The 20,231-nt window shown below is 47.3% G+C and overlaps 1 pseudogene; it reads right to left on the reverse strand.

The window, feature by feature from the left end:
* Positions 1 to 3,006: 3,006 nt before the first annotated feature.
* LOC121285895 lies at positions 3,007 to 3,224 on the reverse strand (annotated as a pseudogene).
* Between the last annotated feature and the right edge of the window lie 17,007 nt (positions 3,225 to 20,231).

Genomic DNA, 20,231 nt, shown 5'->3' on the forward strand with positions numbered 1-20,231 from the left:
TAGGGATAGGAAAGTTAAAAAGGTTTAGGGGCACAATGGTGGCATCAGTGTCCACCACATGCATACAATGTTCACAAATGTAAATAAAATCGCTCCCATTTCACATCTCCTCTTGTCCTTTTCATGCTGATATGTGTTGCTGTCAATCAGGTGTGACAATATGTTCTCTCCCCCCACTTATCACAGATGTTGCTATCATGGGCTTCTCATCAATGTAGTGGGCTTCAATATCACTGCAGTGTGTGTGGCCCTTTTCCAGATCATTCCTGACATTAGTGATGCCTTGACCTTAATGTTAATTGTGTTTGTGGAAGGAACCTAGTTCACATGCTTAGCAAAGTCATGTCATGTTTGTTCTTTGCTGTGTTAGATTGAGGTTGAGGTGTTCACTCGTCTCATCTGCATTATGGAAAGGAGAAGGGGTAGTGTAGAAGGAGAGATTCTTAACGCATGGAGAGGAGTCATATCTCCTGAAACTCCATGTACTCACTGTCACCTGGCAGGGTTTTCATGCTATGAGCTCATATTCAGAGGTCCTGTGAGCTCCCGTCTGCCAAACGCGTTTCCCACTTTTCAAGTGTACATCTGCCAAGCTGACCAATAAGCAGGAGCACTTTGCCACTCAAGGTGCCGAAGCTCTGCCCCTCTCAGACACATTAGTGTCCTGGTGCTTGAGCCTACAACCTTGAGCCTTTCTTACCCTGTAGTTGTCTGTATTGCAGCCACAAGGCTCTTGTCACAATGCTGGGACACAGCACTATGTGTTCCCTCACCTAAACACTCACCGAGGTCAGTGAAGCTAATTCCAAATGGTGATTTTTGATGGTCAATAGAGCCTTTGAGCATGCTGTGGAAGCCCACACGGTAGCTTTAGATAATGCTGAGGGGAACAATGGGATAGGAGTAAGGATGTACTAAAGCTGAAGTGTGCTCTTTATTAGCAATGATGTGTAACCTTGAGGGCTTCATGGTGTCTGAGCATTTTGGAGTTTGCATGGGCCAGGGCTGGCCATGAAGGCACAACATCTGTGTTAAAGTGGAGGCATTTCAATGTCCAGCAGGCAAATGTTTGAACACCATGGTCCTCAGGTAGTCCACGTCCATAGAATGATGAGAATAAAAGTGGGCCAGCATCCCTAACTGAAAGTTCTGGTTGCCAATGTGATTGAAAAGAAGGTGACACAGAGGGACTAAGTAATCTCTAAATGGATTGACACCTGCAGAAGGTCTTCGGCTGCCTTGACCCAAGTGTTGCCTAACGGTTTCACCATTGAAGTTACACAGAATGTGTTGTCCCGTTGATGGAGGTGGATCTCCTTGAAGAGCTTTGTCAGGCTGAAAGCAACAGCTATGAGCCCACTGAGGATAGTAGAACGGCTCCTAGCTCTTGTAGGCTGCCACTGTGTCTAGGATGCTGGAGAGACAGTTGAATACACAGCACCTTCTGCTGTCTGATGCTGGGATCTCCTCCTTCAATTAGGGCCTCATCTCAGCAAGGACACACACTGCTGAGGCTTCATCATCCTTCAAAGATTCAGGACAATGTAAGCCTGGTGTGTAACTATTCACTCTCATATTGAAGTGCATGGTTGAAATGAGAAGAATAACAACACTGGTGTCCAGTTGGCTCATAATGGAGGGCACTTGTCCAAGAAGAAACTCACTGCAGATCGTCATCCTCCTCATGGAATTTGGTGGCTATGGGACACTCACATGCATGCCTGCCTCATCTGGCCTGTGCTATAGCCTCTTCCCCTGCAGTCTTGCTTCCTCGACCTCATCGCCTTCAATGTCGTCCTCAGTGGAGGAGACGTGCAGCTCCTCCATGTCAGCACCCAGCAGGCCATTACCCTTTGCAGCCAAGTTGTGCAGTGCGCAGCAAACCATGATGATCCCTGAGACCCTCTGGGGAGTGTACTGGAGTGCTCTGCCAGACCTGTCCAGGCATCAAAATCGCATCTTTAGGATCCCTATGGTGTGCTCCATCAATGCTTGGGTAGCAGCATGAGCATCGTTGTATCTTCTCCCTGCAGGATTCTGAGGCTGCCACACAGGTGTCATCGGCCATGTCCTTTGCGGGTACCCCCTTGTTACCGAGGAGCCAACCCTGGATCCTTTGTGGTCCCTTGAAGATGGCCGGGAACCACAAACTACTCAAGATGTATGAGTTGTGGAAGCTTCCTGGACATCCAGCGCAAACATGCAGGATTTGTTTGTTATGGTCGCAAACCAGCTGGACATTAAGTGACCTTTCCAGTTTATGAATTGGATTTCCTGTTGCCAGGGAGCTGTTATAGCCACATGAATGCAGTCAATGGCACCCTGTACCTGTACAAATCTGGAAATCGCAGCAAAACCCAGTGCTCTGGCGTCCTGGCTTGCTTGAGCTCTATCAAAGTTGACGTATTTGTGGGCCTTGGCAAAAAGGGCATCTGTTACCTCATGAATGCATTTCTGTGTGGAAGCTTGCGAGATCCCACAGAAGTCCCCAGTGGAGCCCTGGAAAGAGCTATTTGCATAGAAGTTAAGAGTGCCGGTGACTTTCAGAGCCACTGAAAATAGATGTCCTCCCAGCCCCCTTGATGTTAGCTCCTGCAGAATGTGGCATACGTACATACATATGACTTAGGAACAGAAGTAGGCCACATGGTCCCTTGAACCTGTGCCACCATTCAGTAAGATCATGGCTGATCTGAATGTAACCTCAACCCTATATTCCTGCCTACACCCGATAACCTTTCACCCCTTTGTTAATCAAAAATTTATTTAGCTCTGCCTTAAAAATATTCAAAGACTCTGCTTCCACTGCCTTTTTGAGGAAGAGAGTTCCAAAAACTCACAACCCTCTGAGAGAAAAAATTCTCCTCACCTCTGTCTTAAATGTGCAACCCCTTATTTTTAAACTGTGACCCCTAGTTCTAGATTCTCCCACAAGAGGCAACATCCACTCCACACCCACCCTGTCACACTTCACTGCAATATTTAAACCAGATGGATTTTGATAAACATGTCCACACAGCATCAAGGTCCTGATGGCAGCAACAGCCTGGAGTAACAGGTTGTTCACGTCAGAACTGAGGGCTACCGTGCAGGTATATTACTTTAACATGCCAATGACTCAAGCACCTTTGACTGTACAACCACAAGTTGATGAATGTCAATTAAAGATTTCAATTCAGTTGCCTCTTACTCTTTTAAATTCCAGTGGATACAAGCCTAATCTCTCCAGCCTTTCCTCATAAGACAACCCGCCGATTCCTGGTACTTGTCTAGTAAACCTTCTCTGAACTGCTGCTTATGCATTTACATCTTTCTTTAAATAAGGAGACTAGTACTGTACACAATACTCCAGATGGGGTCTCACCAGTGCCCTGTACAACTGAAGCATAACACCCGCTACTTTTGTAATCAATTCCCTCACAATAAATGATAACATCCTTTTAGCTTTTTGAATTACCAAAGAGAAACAGACATTAGTCAGCATCAGCCTTCAAAGGTCATATTTCTGTCAATGACTTGACAGTGAATGTGGGTTGAAGGGCTTTTTCCAGTGTTGGCAAATATTCGCCCCTGAAATCCTAATGCAGAGTTGACGTTTCGAGTCCTCATGACCCTTCGACAGAACTTGAGTTCGAGTCCAAGAAAGAGTTGAAATATAAGCTGGTTTAAGGTGTGTGTGTGGGGGGTGGAGAGATAGAGAGACAGAGAGGTGGAGGGGGGGGTGTGGTTGTAGGGACAAACAAGCAGTGATAGAAGCAGATCATCAAAATATGTCAACGAAAATAGTACAATAGAACACATAGGTGTTAAAGTTAAAGTTGGTGATATTATCTAAACGAATGTGCTAATTAAGAATGGATGGTAGGGCACTCAAGGTATAGCTCTAGTGGGGTTTTTTATTTTTTTTTATATAATGGAAATAGGTGGGAAAAGGAAAATCTTTATAATTTATTTGGAAAAAAAAAGGAAGGGGGCAACAGAAAGGGGGTGGGGACGGGGGAGGGAGCTCACGACCTAAAGTTGTTGAATTCAATATTCAGCCCGGAAGGCTGTAAAGTCCCTAGTCGGAAGATGAGGTGTTGTTCCTCCAGTTTGCGTTGGGCTTCACTGGAACAATGCAGCAAGGACAGACATGTGGGCAAGAGAGCAGGGTGGAGTGTTAAAATGGCAAGCGACAGGGAGGTTTGGGTCATTCTTGCGGACAGACCGCAGGTGTTCTGCAAAGCGGTCGCCCAGTTTACGTTTGGTCTCTCCAATGTAGAGGAGACCACATTGGGAGCAACGAATGCAGTAGACTAAGTTAGGGGAAATGCAAGTGAAATGCTGCTTCACTTGAAAGGAGTGTTTGGGTCCTTGGACGGTGAGGAGAGAGGAAGTGAAGGGGCAGGTGTTGCATCTTTTGCGTGGGCATGGGGTGGTGCCATAGGAAGGGGTTGAGGAGTAGGGGGTGATGGAGGAGTGGACCAGGGTGTCCCGGAGGGAGCGATCCCTATGGAATGCCGATAAGGGGGGTGAAGGGAAGATGTGTTTGGTGGTGGCATCATGCTGGAGTTGGCGGAAATGGCGGAGGATGATCCTTTGAATGCGGAGGCTGGTGGGGTGATAAGTGAGGACAAGGGGGACCCTATCATGTTTCTGGGAGGGAGGAGAAGGCGTGAGGGCGGATGCGCGGGACATGGGCCGGACACGGTTGAGGGCCCTGTCAACGACCGTGGGTGGAAAACCTCGGTTAAGGAAGAAGGAGGACATGTCAGAGGAACTGTTTTTGAATGTAGCATCATCGGAACAGATGCGACGGAGGCGAAGGAACTGAGAGAATGGGATGGAGTCCTTACAGGAAGCGGGGTGTGAGGAGCTGTAGTCGAGATAGCTGTGGGAGTCGGTGGGTTTGTAATGGATATTGGTGGACAGTCTATCACCAGAGATTGAGACAGAGAGGTCAAGGAAGGGAAGGGAAGTGTCAGAGATGGACCACGTGAAAATGATGGAGGGGTGGAGATTGGAAGCAAAATTAATAAATTTTTCCAAGTCCCGACGAGAGCATGAAGCGGCACCGAAGTAATCATCGATGTGCCGGAGAAAGAGTTGTGGAAGGGGGCCGGAGTAGGACTACAACAAGGAATGTTCCACATACCCCATAAAGAGACAGGCATAGCTGGGGCCCATGCGGGTACCCATAGCCACACCTTTTATTTGGAGGAAGTGAGAGGAGTTGAAGGAGAAATTGTTCAGCGTGAGAACAAGTTCAGCCAGACGGAGGAGAGTAGTGGTGGATGGGGATTGTTCGGGCCTCTGTTCGAGGAAGAAGCTAAGGGCCCTCAGACCATCCTGGTGGGGGATGGAGGTGTAGAGGGATTGGAAGTCCATGGTGAAGAGGAAGCGGTTGGGGCCAGGGAACTGGAAATTGTTGAAATGACATAAGGTGTCAGAGGAATCACAGATGTAGGTGGGAAGGGACTGGACAAGGGGAGAGAGAAGGGAGTCAAGATAACGAGAAATGAGTTCTGTGGGGCAGGAGCAAGCTGAGACGATCGGTCTACCGGGGCAGTTCTGTTTGTGGATTTTGGGTAGGAGACAGAAGCGGGCCGTCCGAGGTTGGGCGACTATCAGGTTGGAAGCTGTGGGAGGGAGATCCCCAGAGGAGATGAGGTCAGTAACAGTCCTGGAAACTCCCTGGACCATGACCCCACCACTGAACATCAAGCCATTGTTTCCAGGACTGTCACTGACCTCATCTCCTCTGGGGATCTCCCTCCCACAGCTTCCAACCTGATAGTCGCCCAACCTCGGACGGCCCGCTTCTATCTCCTACCCAAAATCCACAAACAGAACTGCCCCGGTAGACCGATCGTCTCAGCTTGCTCCTGCCCCACAGAACTCATTTCTCGTTATCTTGACTCCCTTCTCTCTCCCCTTGTCCAGTCCCTTCCCACCTACATCCGTGATTCCTCTGACACCTTACATCACATCAAAAATTTCCAGTTCCCTGGCCCCAACCGCTTCCTCTTCACCATGGACGTCCAATCCCTCTACACCTCCGTCCCCCACCAGGATGGTCTGAGGGCCCTTAGCTTCTTCCTCGAACAGAGGCCCGAACAATCCCCATCCACCACTACTCTCCTCCGTCTGGCTGAACTTGTTCTCACGCTGAACAATTTCTCCTTCAACTCCTCTCACTTCCTCCAAATAAAAGGTGTGGCTATGGGTACCTGCATGGGCCCCAGCTATGCCTGTCTCTTTATGGGGTATGTGGAACATTCCTTGTTCCAGTCCTACTCCGGCCCCCTTCCACAACTCTTTCTCCGGTGCATCGATGATTACTTCGGTGCCGCTTCATGCTCTCGTCGGGACTTGGAAAAATTTATTAATTTTGCTTCCAATCTCCACCCCTCCATCATTTTCATGTGGTCCATCTCTGACACTTCCCATCCCTTCCTTGACCTCTCTGTCTCAATCTCTGGTGATAGACTGTCCACCAATATCCATTACAAACCCACCGACTCCCACAGCTATCTCGACTACAGCTCCTCACACCCCGCTTCCTGTAAGGACTCCATCCCATTCTCTCAGTTCCTTCGCCTCCGTCGCATCTGTTCCGATGATGCTACATTCAAAAACAGTTCCTCTGACATGTCCTCCTTCTTCCTTAACCGAGGTTTTCCACCCACGGTCGTTGACAGGGCCCTCAACCGTGACCGGCCCATGTCCCGCGCATCCACCCTCACGCCTTCTCCTCCCTCCCAGAAACATGATAGGGTCCCCCTTGTCCTCACTTATCACCCCACCAGCCTCCGCATTCAAAGGATCATCCTCCGCCATTTCCGCCAACTCCAGCATGATGCCACCACCAAACACATCTTCCCTTCACCCCCCTTATCGGCATTCCGTAGGGATCGCTCCCTCCGGGACACCCTGGTCCACTCCTCCATCACCCCCTACTCCTCAACCCCCTCCTATGGCACCACCCCATGCCCACGCAAAAGATGCAACACCTGCCCCTTCACTTCCTCTCTCCTCACCGTCCAAGGACCCAAACACTCCTTTCAAGTGAAGCAGCATTTCACTTGCATTTCCCCCAACTTAGTCTACTGCATTCGTTGCTCCCAATGTGGTCTCCTCTACATTGGAGAGACCAAACGTAAACTGGGCGACCGGTCTGTCCGCAAGAATGACCCAAACCTCCCTGTCGCTTGCCATTTTAACACTCCACCCTGCTCTCTTGCCCACATGTCTGTCCTTGGCTTGCTGCATTGTTCCAGTGAAGCCCAACGCAAACTGGAGGAACAACACCTCATCTTCCGACTAGGGACTTTACAGCCTTCCAGGCTGAATATTGAATTCAACAACTTTAGGTCGTGAGCTCCCTCCCCCATCCCCACCCCCTTTCTGTTTCCCCCTTCCTTTTTTTTCCAAATAAATTATAAAGATTTTCCTTTTCCCACCTATTTCCATTATAAAAAACAAATAAAAAACCCCACTAGAGCTATACCTTGAGTGCCCTACCATCCATTCTTAATTAGCACATTCGTTTAGATAATATCACCAACTTTAACTTTAACACCTATGTGTTCTATTGTACTATTGTCGTTGACATCTTTTGATGATCTGCTTCTATCACTGCTTGTTTGTCCCTACAACCACACCACCCACCGCCCCCCCCACCTCTCTGTCTCTCTATCTCTCCGCCCCCCACACACACACCTTAAACCAGCTTATATTTCAACTCTTTCTTGGACTCGAACTCAAGTTCTGTCGAAGGGTCATGAGGACTCGAAACGTCAACTCTTTTCTTCTCCGCCGATGCTGCCAGACCTGCTGAGTTTTTCCAGGTAATTCTGTTTTTGTTTTGGATTTCCAGCATCCGCAGTTTTTTTGTTTTTATCCTAATGCAGGGTGTGTTTCCAGGTGCTCCTTTCCTCCACCCCCTGACATCTCCTTTACACGACTGACTGCTATAAGATTGCTTGGCCAGGCACCAGGATGTGATACTTTCAGTCCAGGCAACAGGATCCTCATTCACTGCCCTCTAAAAACTTCTTTGGAATACACGGACAGAAAAATGTTTAGTTAGGAACTCAGAATATTTGCCAGGGGGGCCTAAGTCTTCTTTTCTGTGAACCAGTTTTTATTATTCATTCACAGGATGTGGGCATTGCAGGCTGGGCCAGCATTTATTGCCCATCCCTAATTGCCCTTGAGAAGATGGTGGTGAGCTGCCTTCTTGAACTGCTGCAGTCCATGTGTACACCCACAGTGCTGTCCGGGAGGGACTTCCAGCATCATGATTCTAACAAACATCTGAAGATTGTCCAGTCACCCAATTGCTTGGGACTTCATTATCACTGTGAGGAGTTTTCATGCTATGAACAAGGGTTTAAAGCAAGGAGATCGATTTGTGGCAATTTTTGGGATTAGTCTTGCATGAATGCGTTTCATAGTTTCACTCTCCTAAATCCCTGCACTGTCATTGAAAGGCTCCTAACATATCTCAGCTGTGCCCCTCTCCTCATTTGAGAATGCACAGTTCAGCTGAGTGCCCATTTAATTAGCCCCCATCTGCTAATGCACCTGCCCTCCAATTGGCCTCAGAGCCCTCACCAGCAGAGTATCTCCTCATTTTAATTTTTTACTGTACCATCGCTGCAGGTTGGAAGATGGTGGTGCTGAGGTCTCACTCAACACCATCTTCTCAAGGGCAATTATTGATGGGAAATAAATACTGGTCTAGCCTGTGACACCCACATCCAGTGAATGAAAAAAACCCACCAGATCAGCTTGGATCCTCCCTGTGTGTGTGGAAATCCCTCCCGATATCCTGGAGGAGCTTAATGTTCAGGTTTCCCTCCCTCCTAGACCTCTCAATCCTGCCCCTGTGTTCCCTGATCCCATCGTGGTTGTGGTGAATATCCCTTTGTTACCCCTAGAACATGGTGAACCTCACCCCTCCCTATCTTGAGGCCACTTGCACAGTGAAATACATACAACCAACTCGCACCCACCGCCAACACCTTTGAATGCCCCCAGAATACCTTTTCTTCTTCCACAAGCTGCAGATGCCATGCCTAACTGAGTGTGCCACCTGCGGCCCAGTATAATGCCAGGAACACCCCAGACCGAGGCATGTGGTGTTACGACCATGCCCTGCACACAACATGCTGGGCACGACTGAGACTGGACTGACGAACGCGCCACCTCCCTGGATTGGGACAAGAACAGTCTTTGCAAGCTCAACAATGTAAACTGAAGCACTTTTCACTCAGCGTTCCTCCCATTCTGGTCCGAATGGTTTATGTCAATCTGTAACAGTCTCTCTCTCTATCCTGGCACAGGGGATGCTAAACCCCTGCGCCCTTCCCCAGTCATGTGTTTGAATGTAAGCTGCCCCACTCTCCCCACCGTAGTTGGGGCCTGCCCTGCAGGACATTAAAAGTCACCCCGCCTTACTGCCAGTGTGGTAGGTAGAGACAAACCTGTGACATGCCCCTGAAAGCGATGTGGTGCTGACTGCGAAGCCTGGCGTTGAGTCTGAGTTGCCACAAGCAAGATAGGTAAACGAATCTTGAAGTCACGAGGGAGTGCAGGTCACCAGGTGTACATCGCTTATATATTGTAATTGGATGCCGACATGGCATGTTGATCCAGCGGGGGGGGGGGGGGGGACATGATTCTAATGAGTAGCCCTTATAATGATATGCAAATGTATTAAAATGATGTTCCTGACGTGCTGCGGCTGGGCACACAGCCCATCATTGATGGCTGGAGCAGACAATCGACTTAAAACTGATTTTTGGCTTCTTGCAATACTTTCCGCTCGTGCCCACCACGACACCCACCACAGGAGGAAGCAGAAAATCCTGGCCTAAGGCTGGATCACATGACATTTCTAGTGTCCCTTTTAGTGATGTCATGCTGCCATTCCTTAAAGGCAATTTACCCCTTCTCCTTTCTTTTTAAAGCTTCTTTCCCCTCTTCCAAAGAAGCATAATTTTTTATATCACACGTTCATGCTTAGTTATCATTACATAATTGTATAGAACTGAGGAGCCTATGAACCTCTAAGGCGTAGAGAAAATCTGCTTGTACACCCAGGTCTTGTAACGGTAACCTTCTCTGGAGGTTTCTATAATTGCTCACAGTGATCTGTGGAATTGTCATTCTTGCATGTTGTTCCTGGTCGCATTTGGGATCTTGTCCTAGATGCAAAAGGACTGCATAGTGGTTGAGGAGCTGGAATGGATCTGATTTGTCCTCGGATACACCTCACCGTTGCGCCTTTATGTGTAATGATGGCGTAGGGCATTAGTTCTGAACAATTCCTAGTCATCTCGGCTGGATGCCACGTATCTTCTGTGGGATCCTGGATGCAAACTTGCTGTCCCAACTATAAACTTGGCAATTCTGTACCTGAATTTTTATTGGGCACGTTAGTCTCACTTGCAGTTTTAAAAGTTGCTCTCCAGTTTCTGAGAGAGTTGAATGGGTAAGAATAGTAAATTGGTACACACTGGTCTGCCAAACATGGGGCAGAATTTTGCTCTCGTCGGGTGGGCTTGACAGGGGAGAGCAGGAAAGATCGGGAAGCCGACCATCGCCTGCAATTGGGCCATGACCGTGATTACACGCTGACGGGCCAATTAAAGCCCGCCCAGCACAAATGCTGGCCGTAGAATGTCTGAGGAGGGGCAGGCCAGGGCCTGTGGTCTGCCGGGTCCATTGGCAACCTGGTGGCCGGTCCAAAAACAGCCCCAGGGGCAGCGACATGGCTGAAAACGAGTGTGTAGAGACCAGGTGGGAGGGCAGGTCGGGTGGACACTCCCCCCCCACCCCCCCTGTATTTCTGACGAGTGCCTCGCTGTACTTCTGGAGGAGGTGGCTGCCAGAAAGGGCACCCTTGTACCCAGAGATGGGAGGAGGAGGCCACCACACTTCACAAAGGGGACAAGCAAGGAGGTGGTAACCCGGGTGAGCAGCCACGAGATGGTGCAATGTACATGGGTGCAGTGCCGGAAGCACGGCAATGACCTGCTGCACTCAGGAAGGGTGAGTAGCGTGTTGGCATTGGTCAGTGTTTTGAATTGTTTTGGGCTGGCCGTCGCCCCCGTGGAACTTGAGGTGTTAGAGCCTGAGTGCCAACTGTTAACCATGCTGAGCCCTGATTGCTTTGACTGAGTGCCTTGTGCCTTGACGGCCATGACTCGGATCTGCCCTGCCAGATGTTCCTCAGCTGGGGTTGGCCAGGCTGCAGTGGCGCTGCAGAGAGAGAGTGGACTAATCAATTCTCCTCTGTCCTTTCAGGAGAAGACATCCCATAACCATATTGAGAGGTCGCAAGCTGTCTCCAATGCCGGTGCCAGCGAGGAGGGAGCACCTAGACATTGCAACTGTAAACTTAAGTTTAAAGCACCTTAAGCACAAGAGGGACTGGTCACAAGTGATCTTTTGTTCCCCCATTTAGTTTTCCTATTTTTTAATGGTGTGACTACCAACACTGGATATTGTTCCATTCAATACTATGTAAGTTCCAACATTAACTTACATTTGTTTTTATATTATTGCCCTGAGTATGCTTCATTTATTTTGTAGAAGAGCATGTAATGCTGGACATGGGTGGCTTGAAACTTTACTGCACAGGCACTGAGTGTATCTTGGGGACCAATGGAAGCGTCATTTCTGCGATCCACGATGGAGGTGGCAACCTTGGCATGAGGTGGTAGCTCTTATTTGACAGCACAGCTGAAGGAACGTTAGATCAAGGCGTCCCTGGTGTCCTGGATGTTACCGAGGTCTGGTTCTATGCCCTCAGTGTTCTCCTCACCGTGCTCCCCTTCTGACTCACTACTGGATTCATTATCTGTGGCCTGTGGAGCTGCATCAAGATCCTCTTCCTCCAGTGGGTCCCTCCTTGCCAGTGCCAGATTGTGGAGAGTGCAGCATGCAACCACGATCAGTGACACCCGCTCTGGGGCGTATTGCAGTGCTGCCCCTGAACGGTCCAGGCATTGGAAGAACTATGGTTCTCTCTACCACTGCCCTAGTGGAGACATGACTCCTGTTGTACCACTCCTCCGCCTCTGTTCTTGGGTGGCAGAGAGGTGTCATGAGCCACCTTTTCAAGGGATAGCCCTTCTAACCCAGCAGCCATCCATCCAGTCGGGCTGGATGGATATACGAGTCATGGAAGCTGCCAGGGTACCTCGCACAGACTTTGCAGAATCCGTATCCTGTGGTTAGGGAGGCAATGGTGTAGCAATATTGTCACTAGCCTAGTAATCCAGAGACCCAGGGTAATACTCTAGGGAATAAAAATACTTGGAAAAACTCAGCAGGTCTGACAGCATCTGTAGAGAGGAACACAGTTAACGTTTTGAGTCCGTATGACTCTTCAACAGAACTAAGTAAAAATAGAAGAGAGGTGAAATATAGGCTGGTTTAATGGGGTGGGGGGGACAAGTAGAGCTGGATAGAGGGCCAGTGATAGGTGGAGATAGCCGAAAGATGCCATAGGCAAAAGGACAAGAGGTGTTGAAGGTGGTGATATTATCTAAGGAATGTGCTAATTAAGGGTAAAAAGCAAGGGACAGATAGCCCTAGTGGGGTTGGGGTGAAGGAATCGAAATAAGCTAAAAGGTAGAGATAAAACGATGGATGGAAATACATTTAAAAATAATGGAAATAGGTGGGAAAAGAAAAATCTCTATAAATTATTGGTAAAAAAGTGGGGGGGGATCGGAAAGGGGGTGGGGATAGAGGAGAGAGTTCATGATCTAAAATTGTTGAACTCAGTATTCAGTCTGGAAGGCTGTAAAGTGCATAGTCAGAAGATGAGGTGCTGTTCCTCCAGTTTGCGTTGAGCTTCACTGGAGCAATGCAGCAGGCCAAGGACAGACATGTGGGCATGAGAGCAGTGTTGAAATGGCAAGTGACAGGAAGGTCTGGGTCATGCTTGCAGACATACCAAAGGTGTTCTGCAAAGCGGTCACCCAGTCTGCGTTTGGTCTCTCCAATGTAGAGGAAACCGCATTGGGAGCAACAAATGCAGTAGACTAAGTTGAGGGAAGTGCAAGTGAAATGCTGCTTCACTTGAAAGGAATGTTTGGGCCCTTGGACGATGAGGAGAGGGGAAGTAAAGGGGCAGGTGTTGCACCTTCTGCGGTTGCATGGGAAGGTGCCGTGGGAGGGGGTTGAGGTGTAGAGGGTGATGGAGGAGTGGACCGGGGTGTCCCAGAGGGAGGCATTCCGCAGTTATTTTTATTTTTGTTTTGGATTTCCAGCATCCGCAGTTTTTTTGCTTTTATAATACTGTAGGGACCTCGGTTCAAACCCCACCCTAACAGATGGTGGAATTTGAATTCAATAAAAATCTGGAATTACCATTGTCAGTTGTTGTAAAAACCCACCTGGTTCACTAATGTCCCCCCTTTAGGGAAGGAAGTCTGCTATCCTTACTTGGTCTGGCCTACATGTGACACCAGACCCACATGCCCTCTGAACTAGGGCAACTAGGGATGGGTAATAAATGCTGGCCTGGCCAACAACACCCACACCCCATGAACAAATTTTAAAAAACACACTATCTGCATGCTCATGGATTGGAATTCCTTCCTGTTAACGAAGGCACCCGGCTGACCCACTGGTGCCTTGATGGCCACATGTGCGCAGTCAATGGCACTCTAGACCTGGGGGAACCCAGCAATCGCTGCAAGGTCTCTGGCTCGCTCAGTCTGGCTGGCCTCGTCCATATGGAGATGAATAAATGTCATTACCTGCCTGAACAGAGCTTCTGTCACCAGCTTGATGCAAGTGTGAACAGCTGACTGGGAGACTCCACACAGATCCCCCACTGAGCCCTGGAAAGAGCCAGAGGCATAGACATTGAGAGCCGCTGTGACCTTCAGAGCCATGGGCATGGGATGTCCACCCACATAGTCGGAGCTGAACTCAGGCCCAATCATCTGACCAAAGGAGTCGCAGTCTCCCTGGAGAGACGGAGTCTCCTTCGGCTTTGCACGTCATATATATTGAGGTAACTACGTTGCCACCTGTAAACCCTGTGATAGTGGCTTCTTTTGCTGCCTGTTTTGCCTTCGGCTTCCTGCTGGCCCTTGTACCTGCACCTCTCCTCTCACAGATCCCTCCCCTGGAAGCTGCATTGGTACACATGGCCTTGACTCCCTTCTGCCCCTCCCTTCCTCCTCAGAGGAGGTACCTCCAGTGGAGGCAATAATCTCCATTACCAGGGTAAGGGAATGTTGGCTGATACCTGGAAGGATCGACCTTGTCTGAATCCTCAGAAAGCCTGGAAGACACCATTGAGTCTTGAAAAGACGTGTGGAGATGCCAAGAATGAAGCCCCGGTCAGAGATTAAGTTGCCAAGTACTAAGAAGCCACCAGCAGCAAGTTATCTCCAAAATTCCTCACTACTCACAGTGACAATGCTGCTGAATCCTTCCTATCCCGCCCATGGATGAGGATTTGCAAATTTGGCCTGCCTGCCCATTTTGCCCATGTGGCGAGTGAAAAATCACATGAGCAATGTTAAATCGCTGTCTGTTGGATGATCAAGGGTCTTAACTGACCTCTTAATTAATGGTGCGTGTGCCTACCGAGTGAAATATGGCATGTCATTTTACGCTTGTTCGGGTTGGGCGCATGCCTCCCAATGAGTGAAAAGTTCTGCCCGTGTGCTCTGCCGGTGTTGGGATAGTTGCACTCAGATGTAACAGTGCAATGTGTATGCCTTGCTTGGTCTGTCTATATTTGAGAATTAGGGATTTCACCATGTGAATCATTTGTTCAGCTAGGCCGTTAGGTCTAGGTTAATGAGGAGAAGAAGTAGTGTCTTCCATTTCCCATACATATTATGAAATGGCTTACTGATAATTTGTGGATTGCTATCCTTAATGATCCTTCTGGGCATACCAAATAAACTGAAAATAGCACTTATTGTGTGTGCAACAGATGTTCTTGACGTATTGTGCAATTATCGAATAATTGGGTACTTGATAAAGTAGTCAACGATGATGATGAAGTCAGTGCCATAGACATGATAGAGGCAGGATGTGATTTTGAACCAAGGATATGTGGGAACTTCCTATGGAATTACTGGTGCTTTGTGAAGATTTGGCATATGCTCTTGACATGCCTCACACTTTGAGGATGATAACCTCAATGTCAATGTTCATATCCGCCCAATGGACTGTATCTCTTGAGAGCCTTCTCATCCAATCTATGCCCATGTGTGAGTGATGAAGTTGTTGAAGAATATCAGGTTTCAAAGATTCAGGTATGCTCTCCCGCCTGACTTTATAATGACTCATTGGGAGATGCCGAGCTCATCCCAATAAGGCCAAAATGGTCTCACATGTTCGTGGACATGCTGAATTGAATCAGGCCATCCTTCAATGATGTTTTTCCACAATTTCCGTAGTTTGGAAGCTTTCACCGTTTCTTCTTGTAGCTGCTGGCATTAGTGTTGTATAAAATGTATCAGATCAGTTGACAGACTTGCATTCTCCTGCAAGTGTAATGTTGCAGCTCCCTTGAAACTGCCAATTTTGTTGAAACATTCTGGAGATTTCAATGTTAGGTCATGAACTGAGGTGATACGAGTAGTTTTTGAGGTTGATCTGCCTTGTGACATCTGACCGATTCCATGGATTGTCACTAGTGTGAGGTCAAGGCATGCCTTTAGACCTAACTTGCTGGGCCTTTAGACCCCATGACGTAGAACATCTGTGACACACTGGAGGATTGATTGTACTTGATCCCAGGGTTATGGATCCTACACATGGAATTAGTGGACCGTTGTACATTGAAAGTTGCACAGTAGTCGGTTTCGCCATGGCCTTCCATGTTTGCGAATGCATGTCTTTTAGAATTCGCAGGGGTTGTATGTAAGCGCTTGCCCCTGTGTCAATCTTGGCCAATAGAGACTAATTACCAACTTTTGCAAGACAGATAATTTGAATCTTGGCAAACACTTCAGATGGTGTAACGGTGTCTGTTTTCCACAAGTTGGATGGTGTAAAACATATGTTCACCGCTCCTTGTCTCATTGTGCACATCATTGTCATTTTCTGATTTGTCAATCACCTCATGTATACGTTTCTGATGGGATATAGGATGGTCATTCTTATTTTTGAAGTTACCCGTTGTGCATGGTTGTTTGGATCAGTGCACATTCCTTTGTAGCTGCATCAGCCTTTGTTCCAGTGCACTGTCACTGCCAATGGCCCTTTCTGCCACATGCCTTTGCAGAATTGCTGAAAAGCTGGGCTGTTCCTTGGTGCATGCAGAAGGTCACAATGTCCACTTGTCTTGTTAGGTTTGGGCATTTAGTAAGTGCTTCAACAATTGTGGTTGTGCTTAGGGTCTGCAAGGGTCGCTTTGTACTTACATACATCCTTGAGTAGCTCTTCAATGCTATATGCTTTGGGCTTGTCTAGCAGAATTTTCTGGAATTCTTTAACGGGAGTGGATGCGATCACCAAGTCAACAATTCTGTCTGCTAGTTCTGCATTTGATAAATCGCAGTACGTACACTTTTCTCTGCATCTGCCGATGAAGCGGTGTGCATCCTGTAGAGTGTTGTCAAAATTACATGAACTCTAGTTGATGAATATGGAAGTTTAACATGGCTCTGAACTGGTCTTCCAATGTAGTCTATATCTTTTGAGGATCCTTTAGCTCTTCTTCCACTCGACACACTCTCCCACTCACAGAACTGACAGACTAAGTGCTGAAATCGCACTATGAGGGATCCATCTGCTTACCAGCTCTTTATTTGAGCATTGTCCCAGCACCCTGTCTTCAAAACTTTTCTGCGCAGTCACCATTGCAGTCTGACCAGAATGGAAAGGGTCATCTCATGCCATGTAGCACGAGATAAAACCATTCACCATTCATACCTGTACTTAATCCTGCTGCCAGGCTCTTTGGCCACCACTGAACAGATTATTGTGTTGTTATAATGATATAAAGGGACCCCAATTAAGATATTGAGTAAACACATCGTGGGTTCATTTATTTAGAATAGATGCATGAGAATATTTATACAAAGTTGGAAAGTTTGAAGACACAAAGCTGTGCTGTGTTCTGCTCACAGGCAAAAGTGAAACTAAGACTGGATCACATGACACACTGCTATCCGTTAAAGCATATTAAAAGAATCAATGGCGATGTGTATTCAAAGTGATATTTCAATGTGAAAATCAGCAACATTGAAAGCTTGAAGAAGGAGGAATGTTCTCTAACTTACCAGAAATGAATTCCACTGGGGCCAGTAACTCCCAGGAAGCACTTGATGCTGACACAATGGGGTAGAATCTGGACCTCACTGCATCCATCCATCCATTTTCACACTGCTTCTCCTGATGAGGGTCGTGGTGGCAGTAAGCTGAGCAGGGCCAACCAGATTTCCCTTTCCTCAGCCACAGATTCCAGCTCCTCCGAGGGGATTCCCAGGTGTTTCCATGCCAGCTGAGAGATGTAACCCATCCAGCGTGTCCTGGGTCGGCCTTGAAGTCTCTGCCCAATGGGCCATGGCCGATACAGCCCTAGTGATGGCCTACCAGGGGGCATCCTTATCAAATGCCTGACCTCTTCAGTTGGCTCCTCTTGATCTGGTGGAGCAGCGACTCTATTCCGAGGCACTCCCAGATTGCCGTACTCCTCACCCTGTCTCGGACAGTACGCCCAACAACCCTGCGGAGAAAACTAATTTTCGCCGCTTGTACCCACAATCTTATCTTTTCAGACATTACCCCCGATTCGTGACCATAGGTGAGGATGGGAATGCAGATCAACTGGTAAACCAAAACCTTTGTCTTAAAACTCAGCTCCTGCTTCACCACCATGGACCGGTAAAGCACCTGCAGAACTGCAGCCGTCGCACTGATCTGCTGGTTAACCTCACGCTCCCCCTGCCATCACTTGAGAACAAGATCCCGAGATACTAAAACTCCCCCACTAAGGGAAGTTGCTCCATCCTCATCTGGAGAGAGAAACCCACTCTTTTCCTGGAGAGAACCATGACCTCAGGTTTGGAGGTGCTGATCCGCATCCCAGCCATATCAAACTCGGCAGTGAAACATCTGAGTGCACGCCGGAGATCACAGTCAGATGAGGCAAGAAGCAGAATATCATCTGCAAACAGCAGAGGAGACACCCTCAAGCCCCCAAACTGCGTAATCTACATACCTTGGCTGTGCCCTGATATCCTATCCATGAAAATCATGAACAGGAGTGGAGACAAGATATACGCTTGGTGGAGTTCAATGCACACTTTGAACGAATTCGTCTTAACTCTTGCTTCACGAATAGAGAGATAGTACACAGAAGTGGCACTGGCCCTCATCTTGCACTCCATAAGACCATAAAACCATAAGGCGTAGGAACAGAAGCAGGCCTTTTGGCCCATCCAGTCAGCTCCGCCATTCAATGAGATCATGGCTGATCTGATAATCCTGACTTTGCCCGATTATATTATGTATTTCTAAATGTTCTGCTATTACATCCTTTATAATAAACTCTAACATTTTCCCTATGAAGATGTTAATCTAACTGGCCTGTAGTTACTGTTTTTTGTCTCCCTCCCTTTTTGAATAAAGTGTTACTTAGCAGTTTTCCAATCTTCTGGGCCTTTTCCAGAATTTAAGGATTCTTGGAAGATTGCTACCTGTGCATCCACTATCTCTGTAGCTACTGCCTTTAATATCCTAGGATGCAACCCATCAGATCCAGGGGACTGCGCAGCCTTTTTCCCCATTAGTTTCCCTAGTATTTTTTCTCTAGTGATAGTTATTGTATTTATTTCCTCCCCCACTTTTGCCCCTTGATTATTTAGTATTTTTGGAATGCTATTAGTGTCTTCTACCATGAAGACAGATGCAAAATATTTATTCAACTCCTCTGCCATTTCCTTATTTATTTCCCCAGTCTCATTCTCTAAGGGGCCTATGTTCACTTTGGCCTCTCTCTTCCTTTTTATATATTTAAGGAAGCTCTTACTGTCCGTTTTTATATTACTTGTTAGTTTACCCTCAAAGTTTATTTTCTCCCTCTATTATTTTTTGGTCAGCTTTTGTTGGTTTTTAAAACTTGCCCAATCCTCTGGCTTACCAATAATCTTTGCCATGTTGTATGTTTTTTCTTTCAATTTGATACTATCCTTAACTTCCTTGGTTACCCGTTGTTGGTTTAGCCCCTTCCTAGAATCCTTCTTCCTCACTGGGATATATCTTTGTTGTGAGTCTTGAACTATTTTCTTAAACATCTGCCATTGTTCATCAACTGTCTTTTCTGCTAAACTCCTTTCCCCGTCCACTTCAGCCAACTCTGCCCTCATTCCTTTGTCATTACCCTTATTTAAGTTTAGCACAGTTGTTTGCAACCCAAGTTTCTCACTCTCAAACTGAATGCTAAGTGCTACCGTGTCATGGTTATTTTTTCCTAGGGGATCTTTTACTCTGAGATCATTTATTAAACCTTCCTCATTATACATTGTCATGCCCAAAATAGCCTGATCTCTGGTTGGATCCACAACATATTGTTCTAGGAAACTGTCCCAGATACACTCTATTAATTCCTGCTTATGGCTACCTTTGCCAATTTGATTTTCCCAATCTACATGAAGATTAAAGTCACCCATGATTAATGTACTGCCTTTTTTACATGCCCTCACTAACTCCTTATTTATTCTCTGTCCTACAGTATAGCTACTGTTAGGGGGCCTACAGACTACTCCCACCAGTGTCTTCTCCCTCTTGTTATTCCTTACCTCCGCCCTTATGGATCCGAAATCTTCTGATCCAAGATCATTTCTTGCTATCGTACTTACTCCATTTTGTACTAACAAAGCTACCCCACAACCCTTTCCTTCTTGCCTGTTCTTTCCAAAATTCACATACCCCAGAATATTTAGTTCCCAACTTTGATCTCCTTGTAACCATGTCTCCATAATGGCTATAAAATCATACCCAGGAACCTTTATTCATGGAGTTAATTCATTTATTTTGTTCCTACCACTGCATGTATTCAAGCAAAGTGCCATTAATTTTGCCTTTTACCATTTTTTCTCCCCTTTGACTCTATTTGCTGCTGTTCTTTTTATGTTTGTACACTTTGTCCCTTCCTGTCACACTCTGGGTGTCATTACCTAAATAGCTGCCCTGCAAGGCTGCCATCTCCTTTTGCTTTATAAACCTATGCATCCCCTCCCTGGAACGCTGTC

The sequence above is a fragment of the Carcharodon carcharias genome, chromosome 1 (genome assembly GCF_017639515.1).
Source record: "Carcharodon carcharias isolate sCarCar2 chromosome 1, sCarCar2.pri, whole genome shotgun sequence".
In the NCBI taxonomy this organism is placed as follows: domain Eukaryota; kingdom Metazoa; phylum Chordata; class Chondrichthyes; order Lamniformes; family Lamnidae; genus Carcharodon; species Carcharodon carcharias.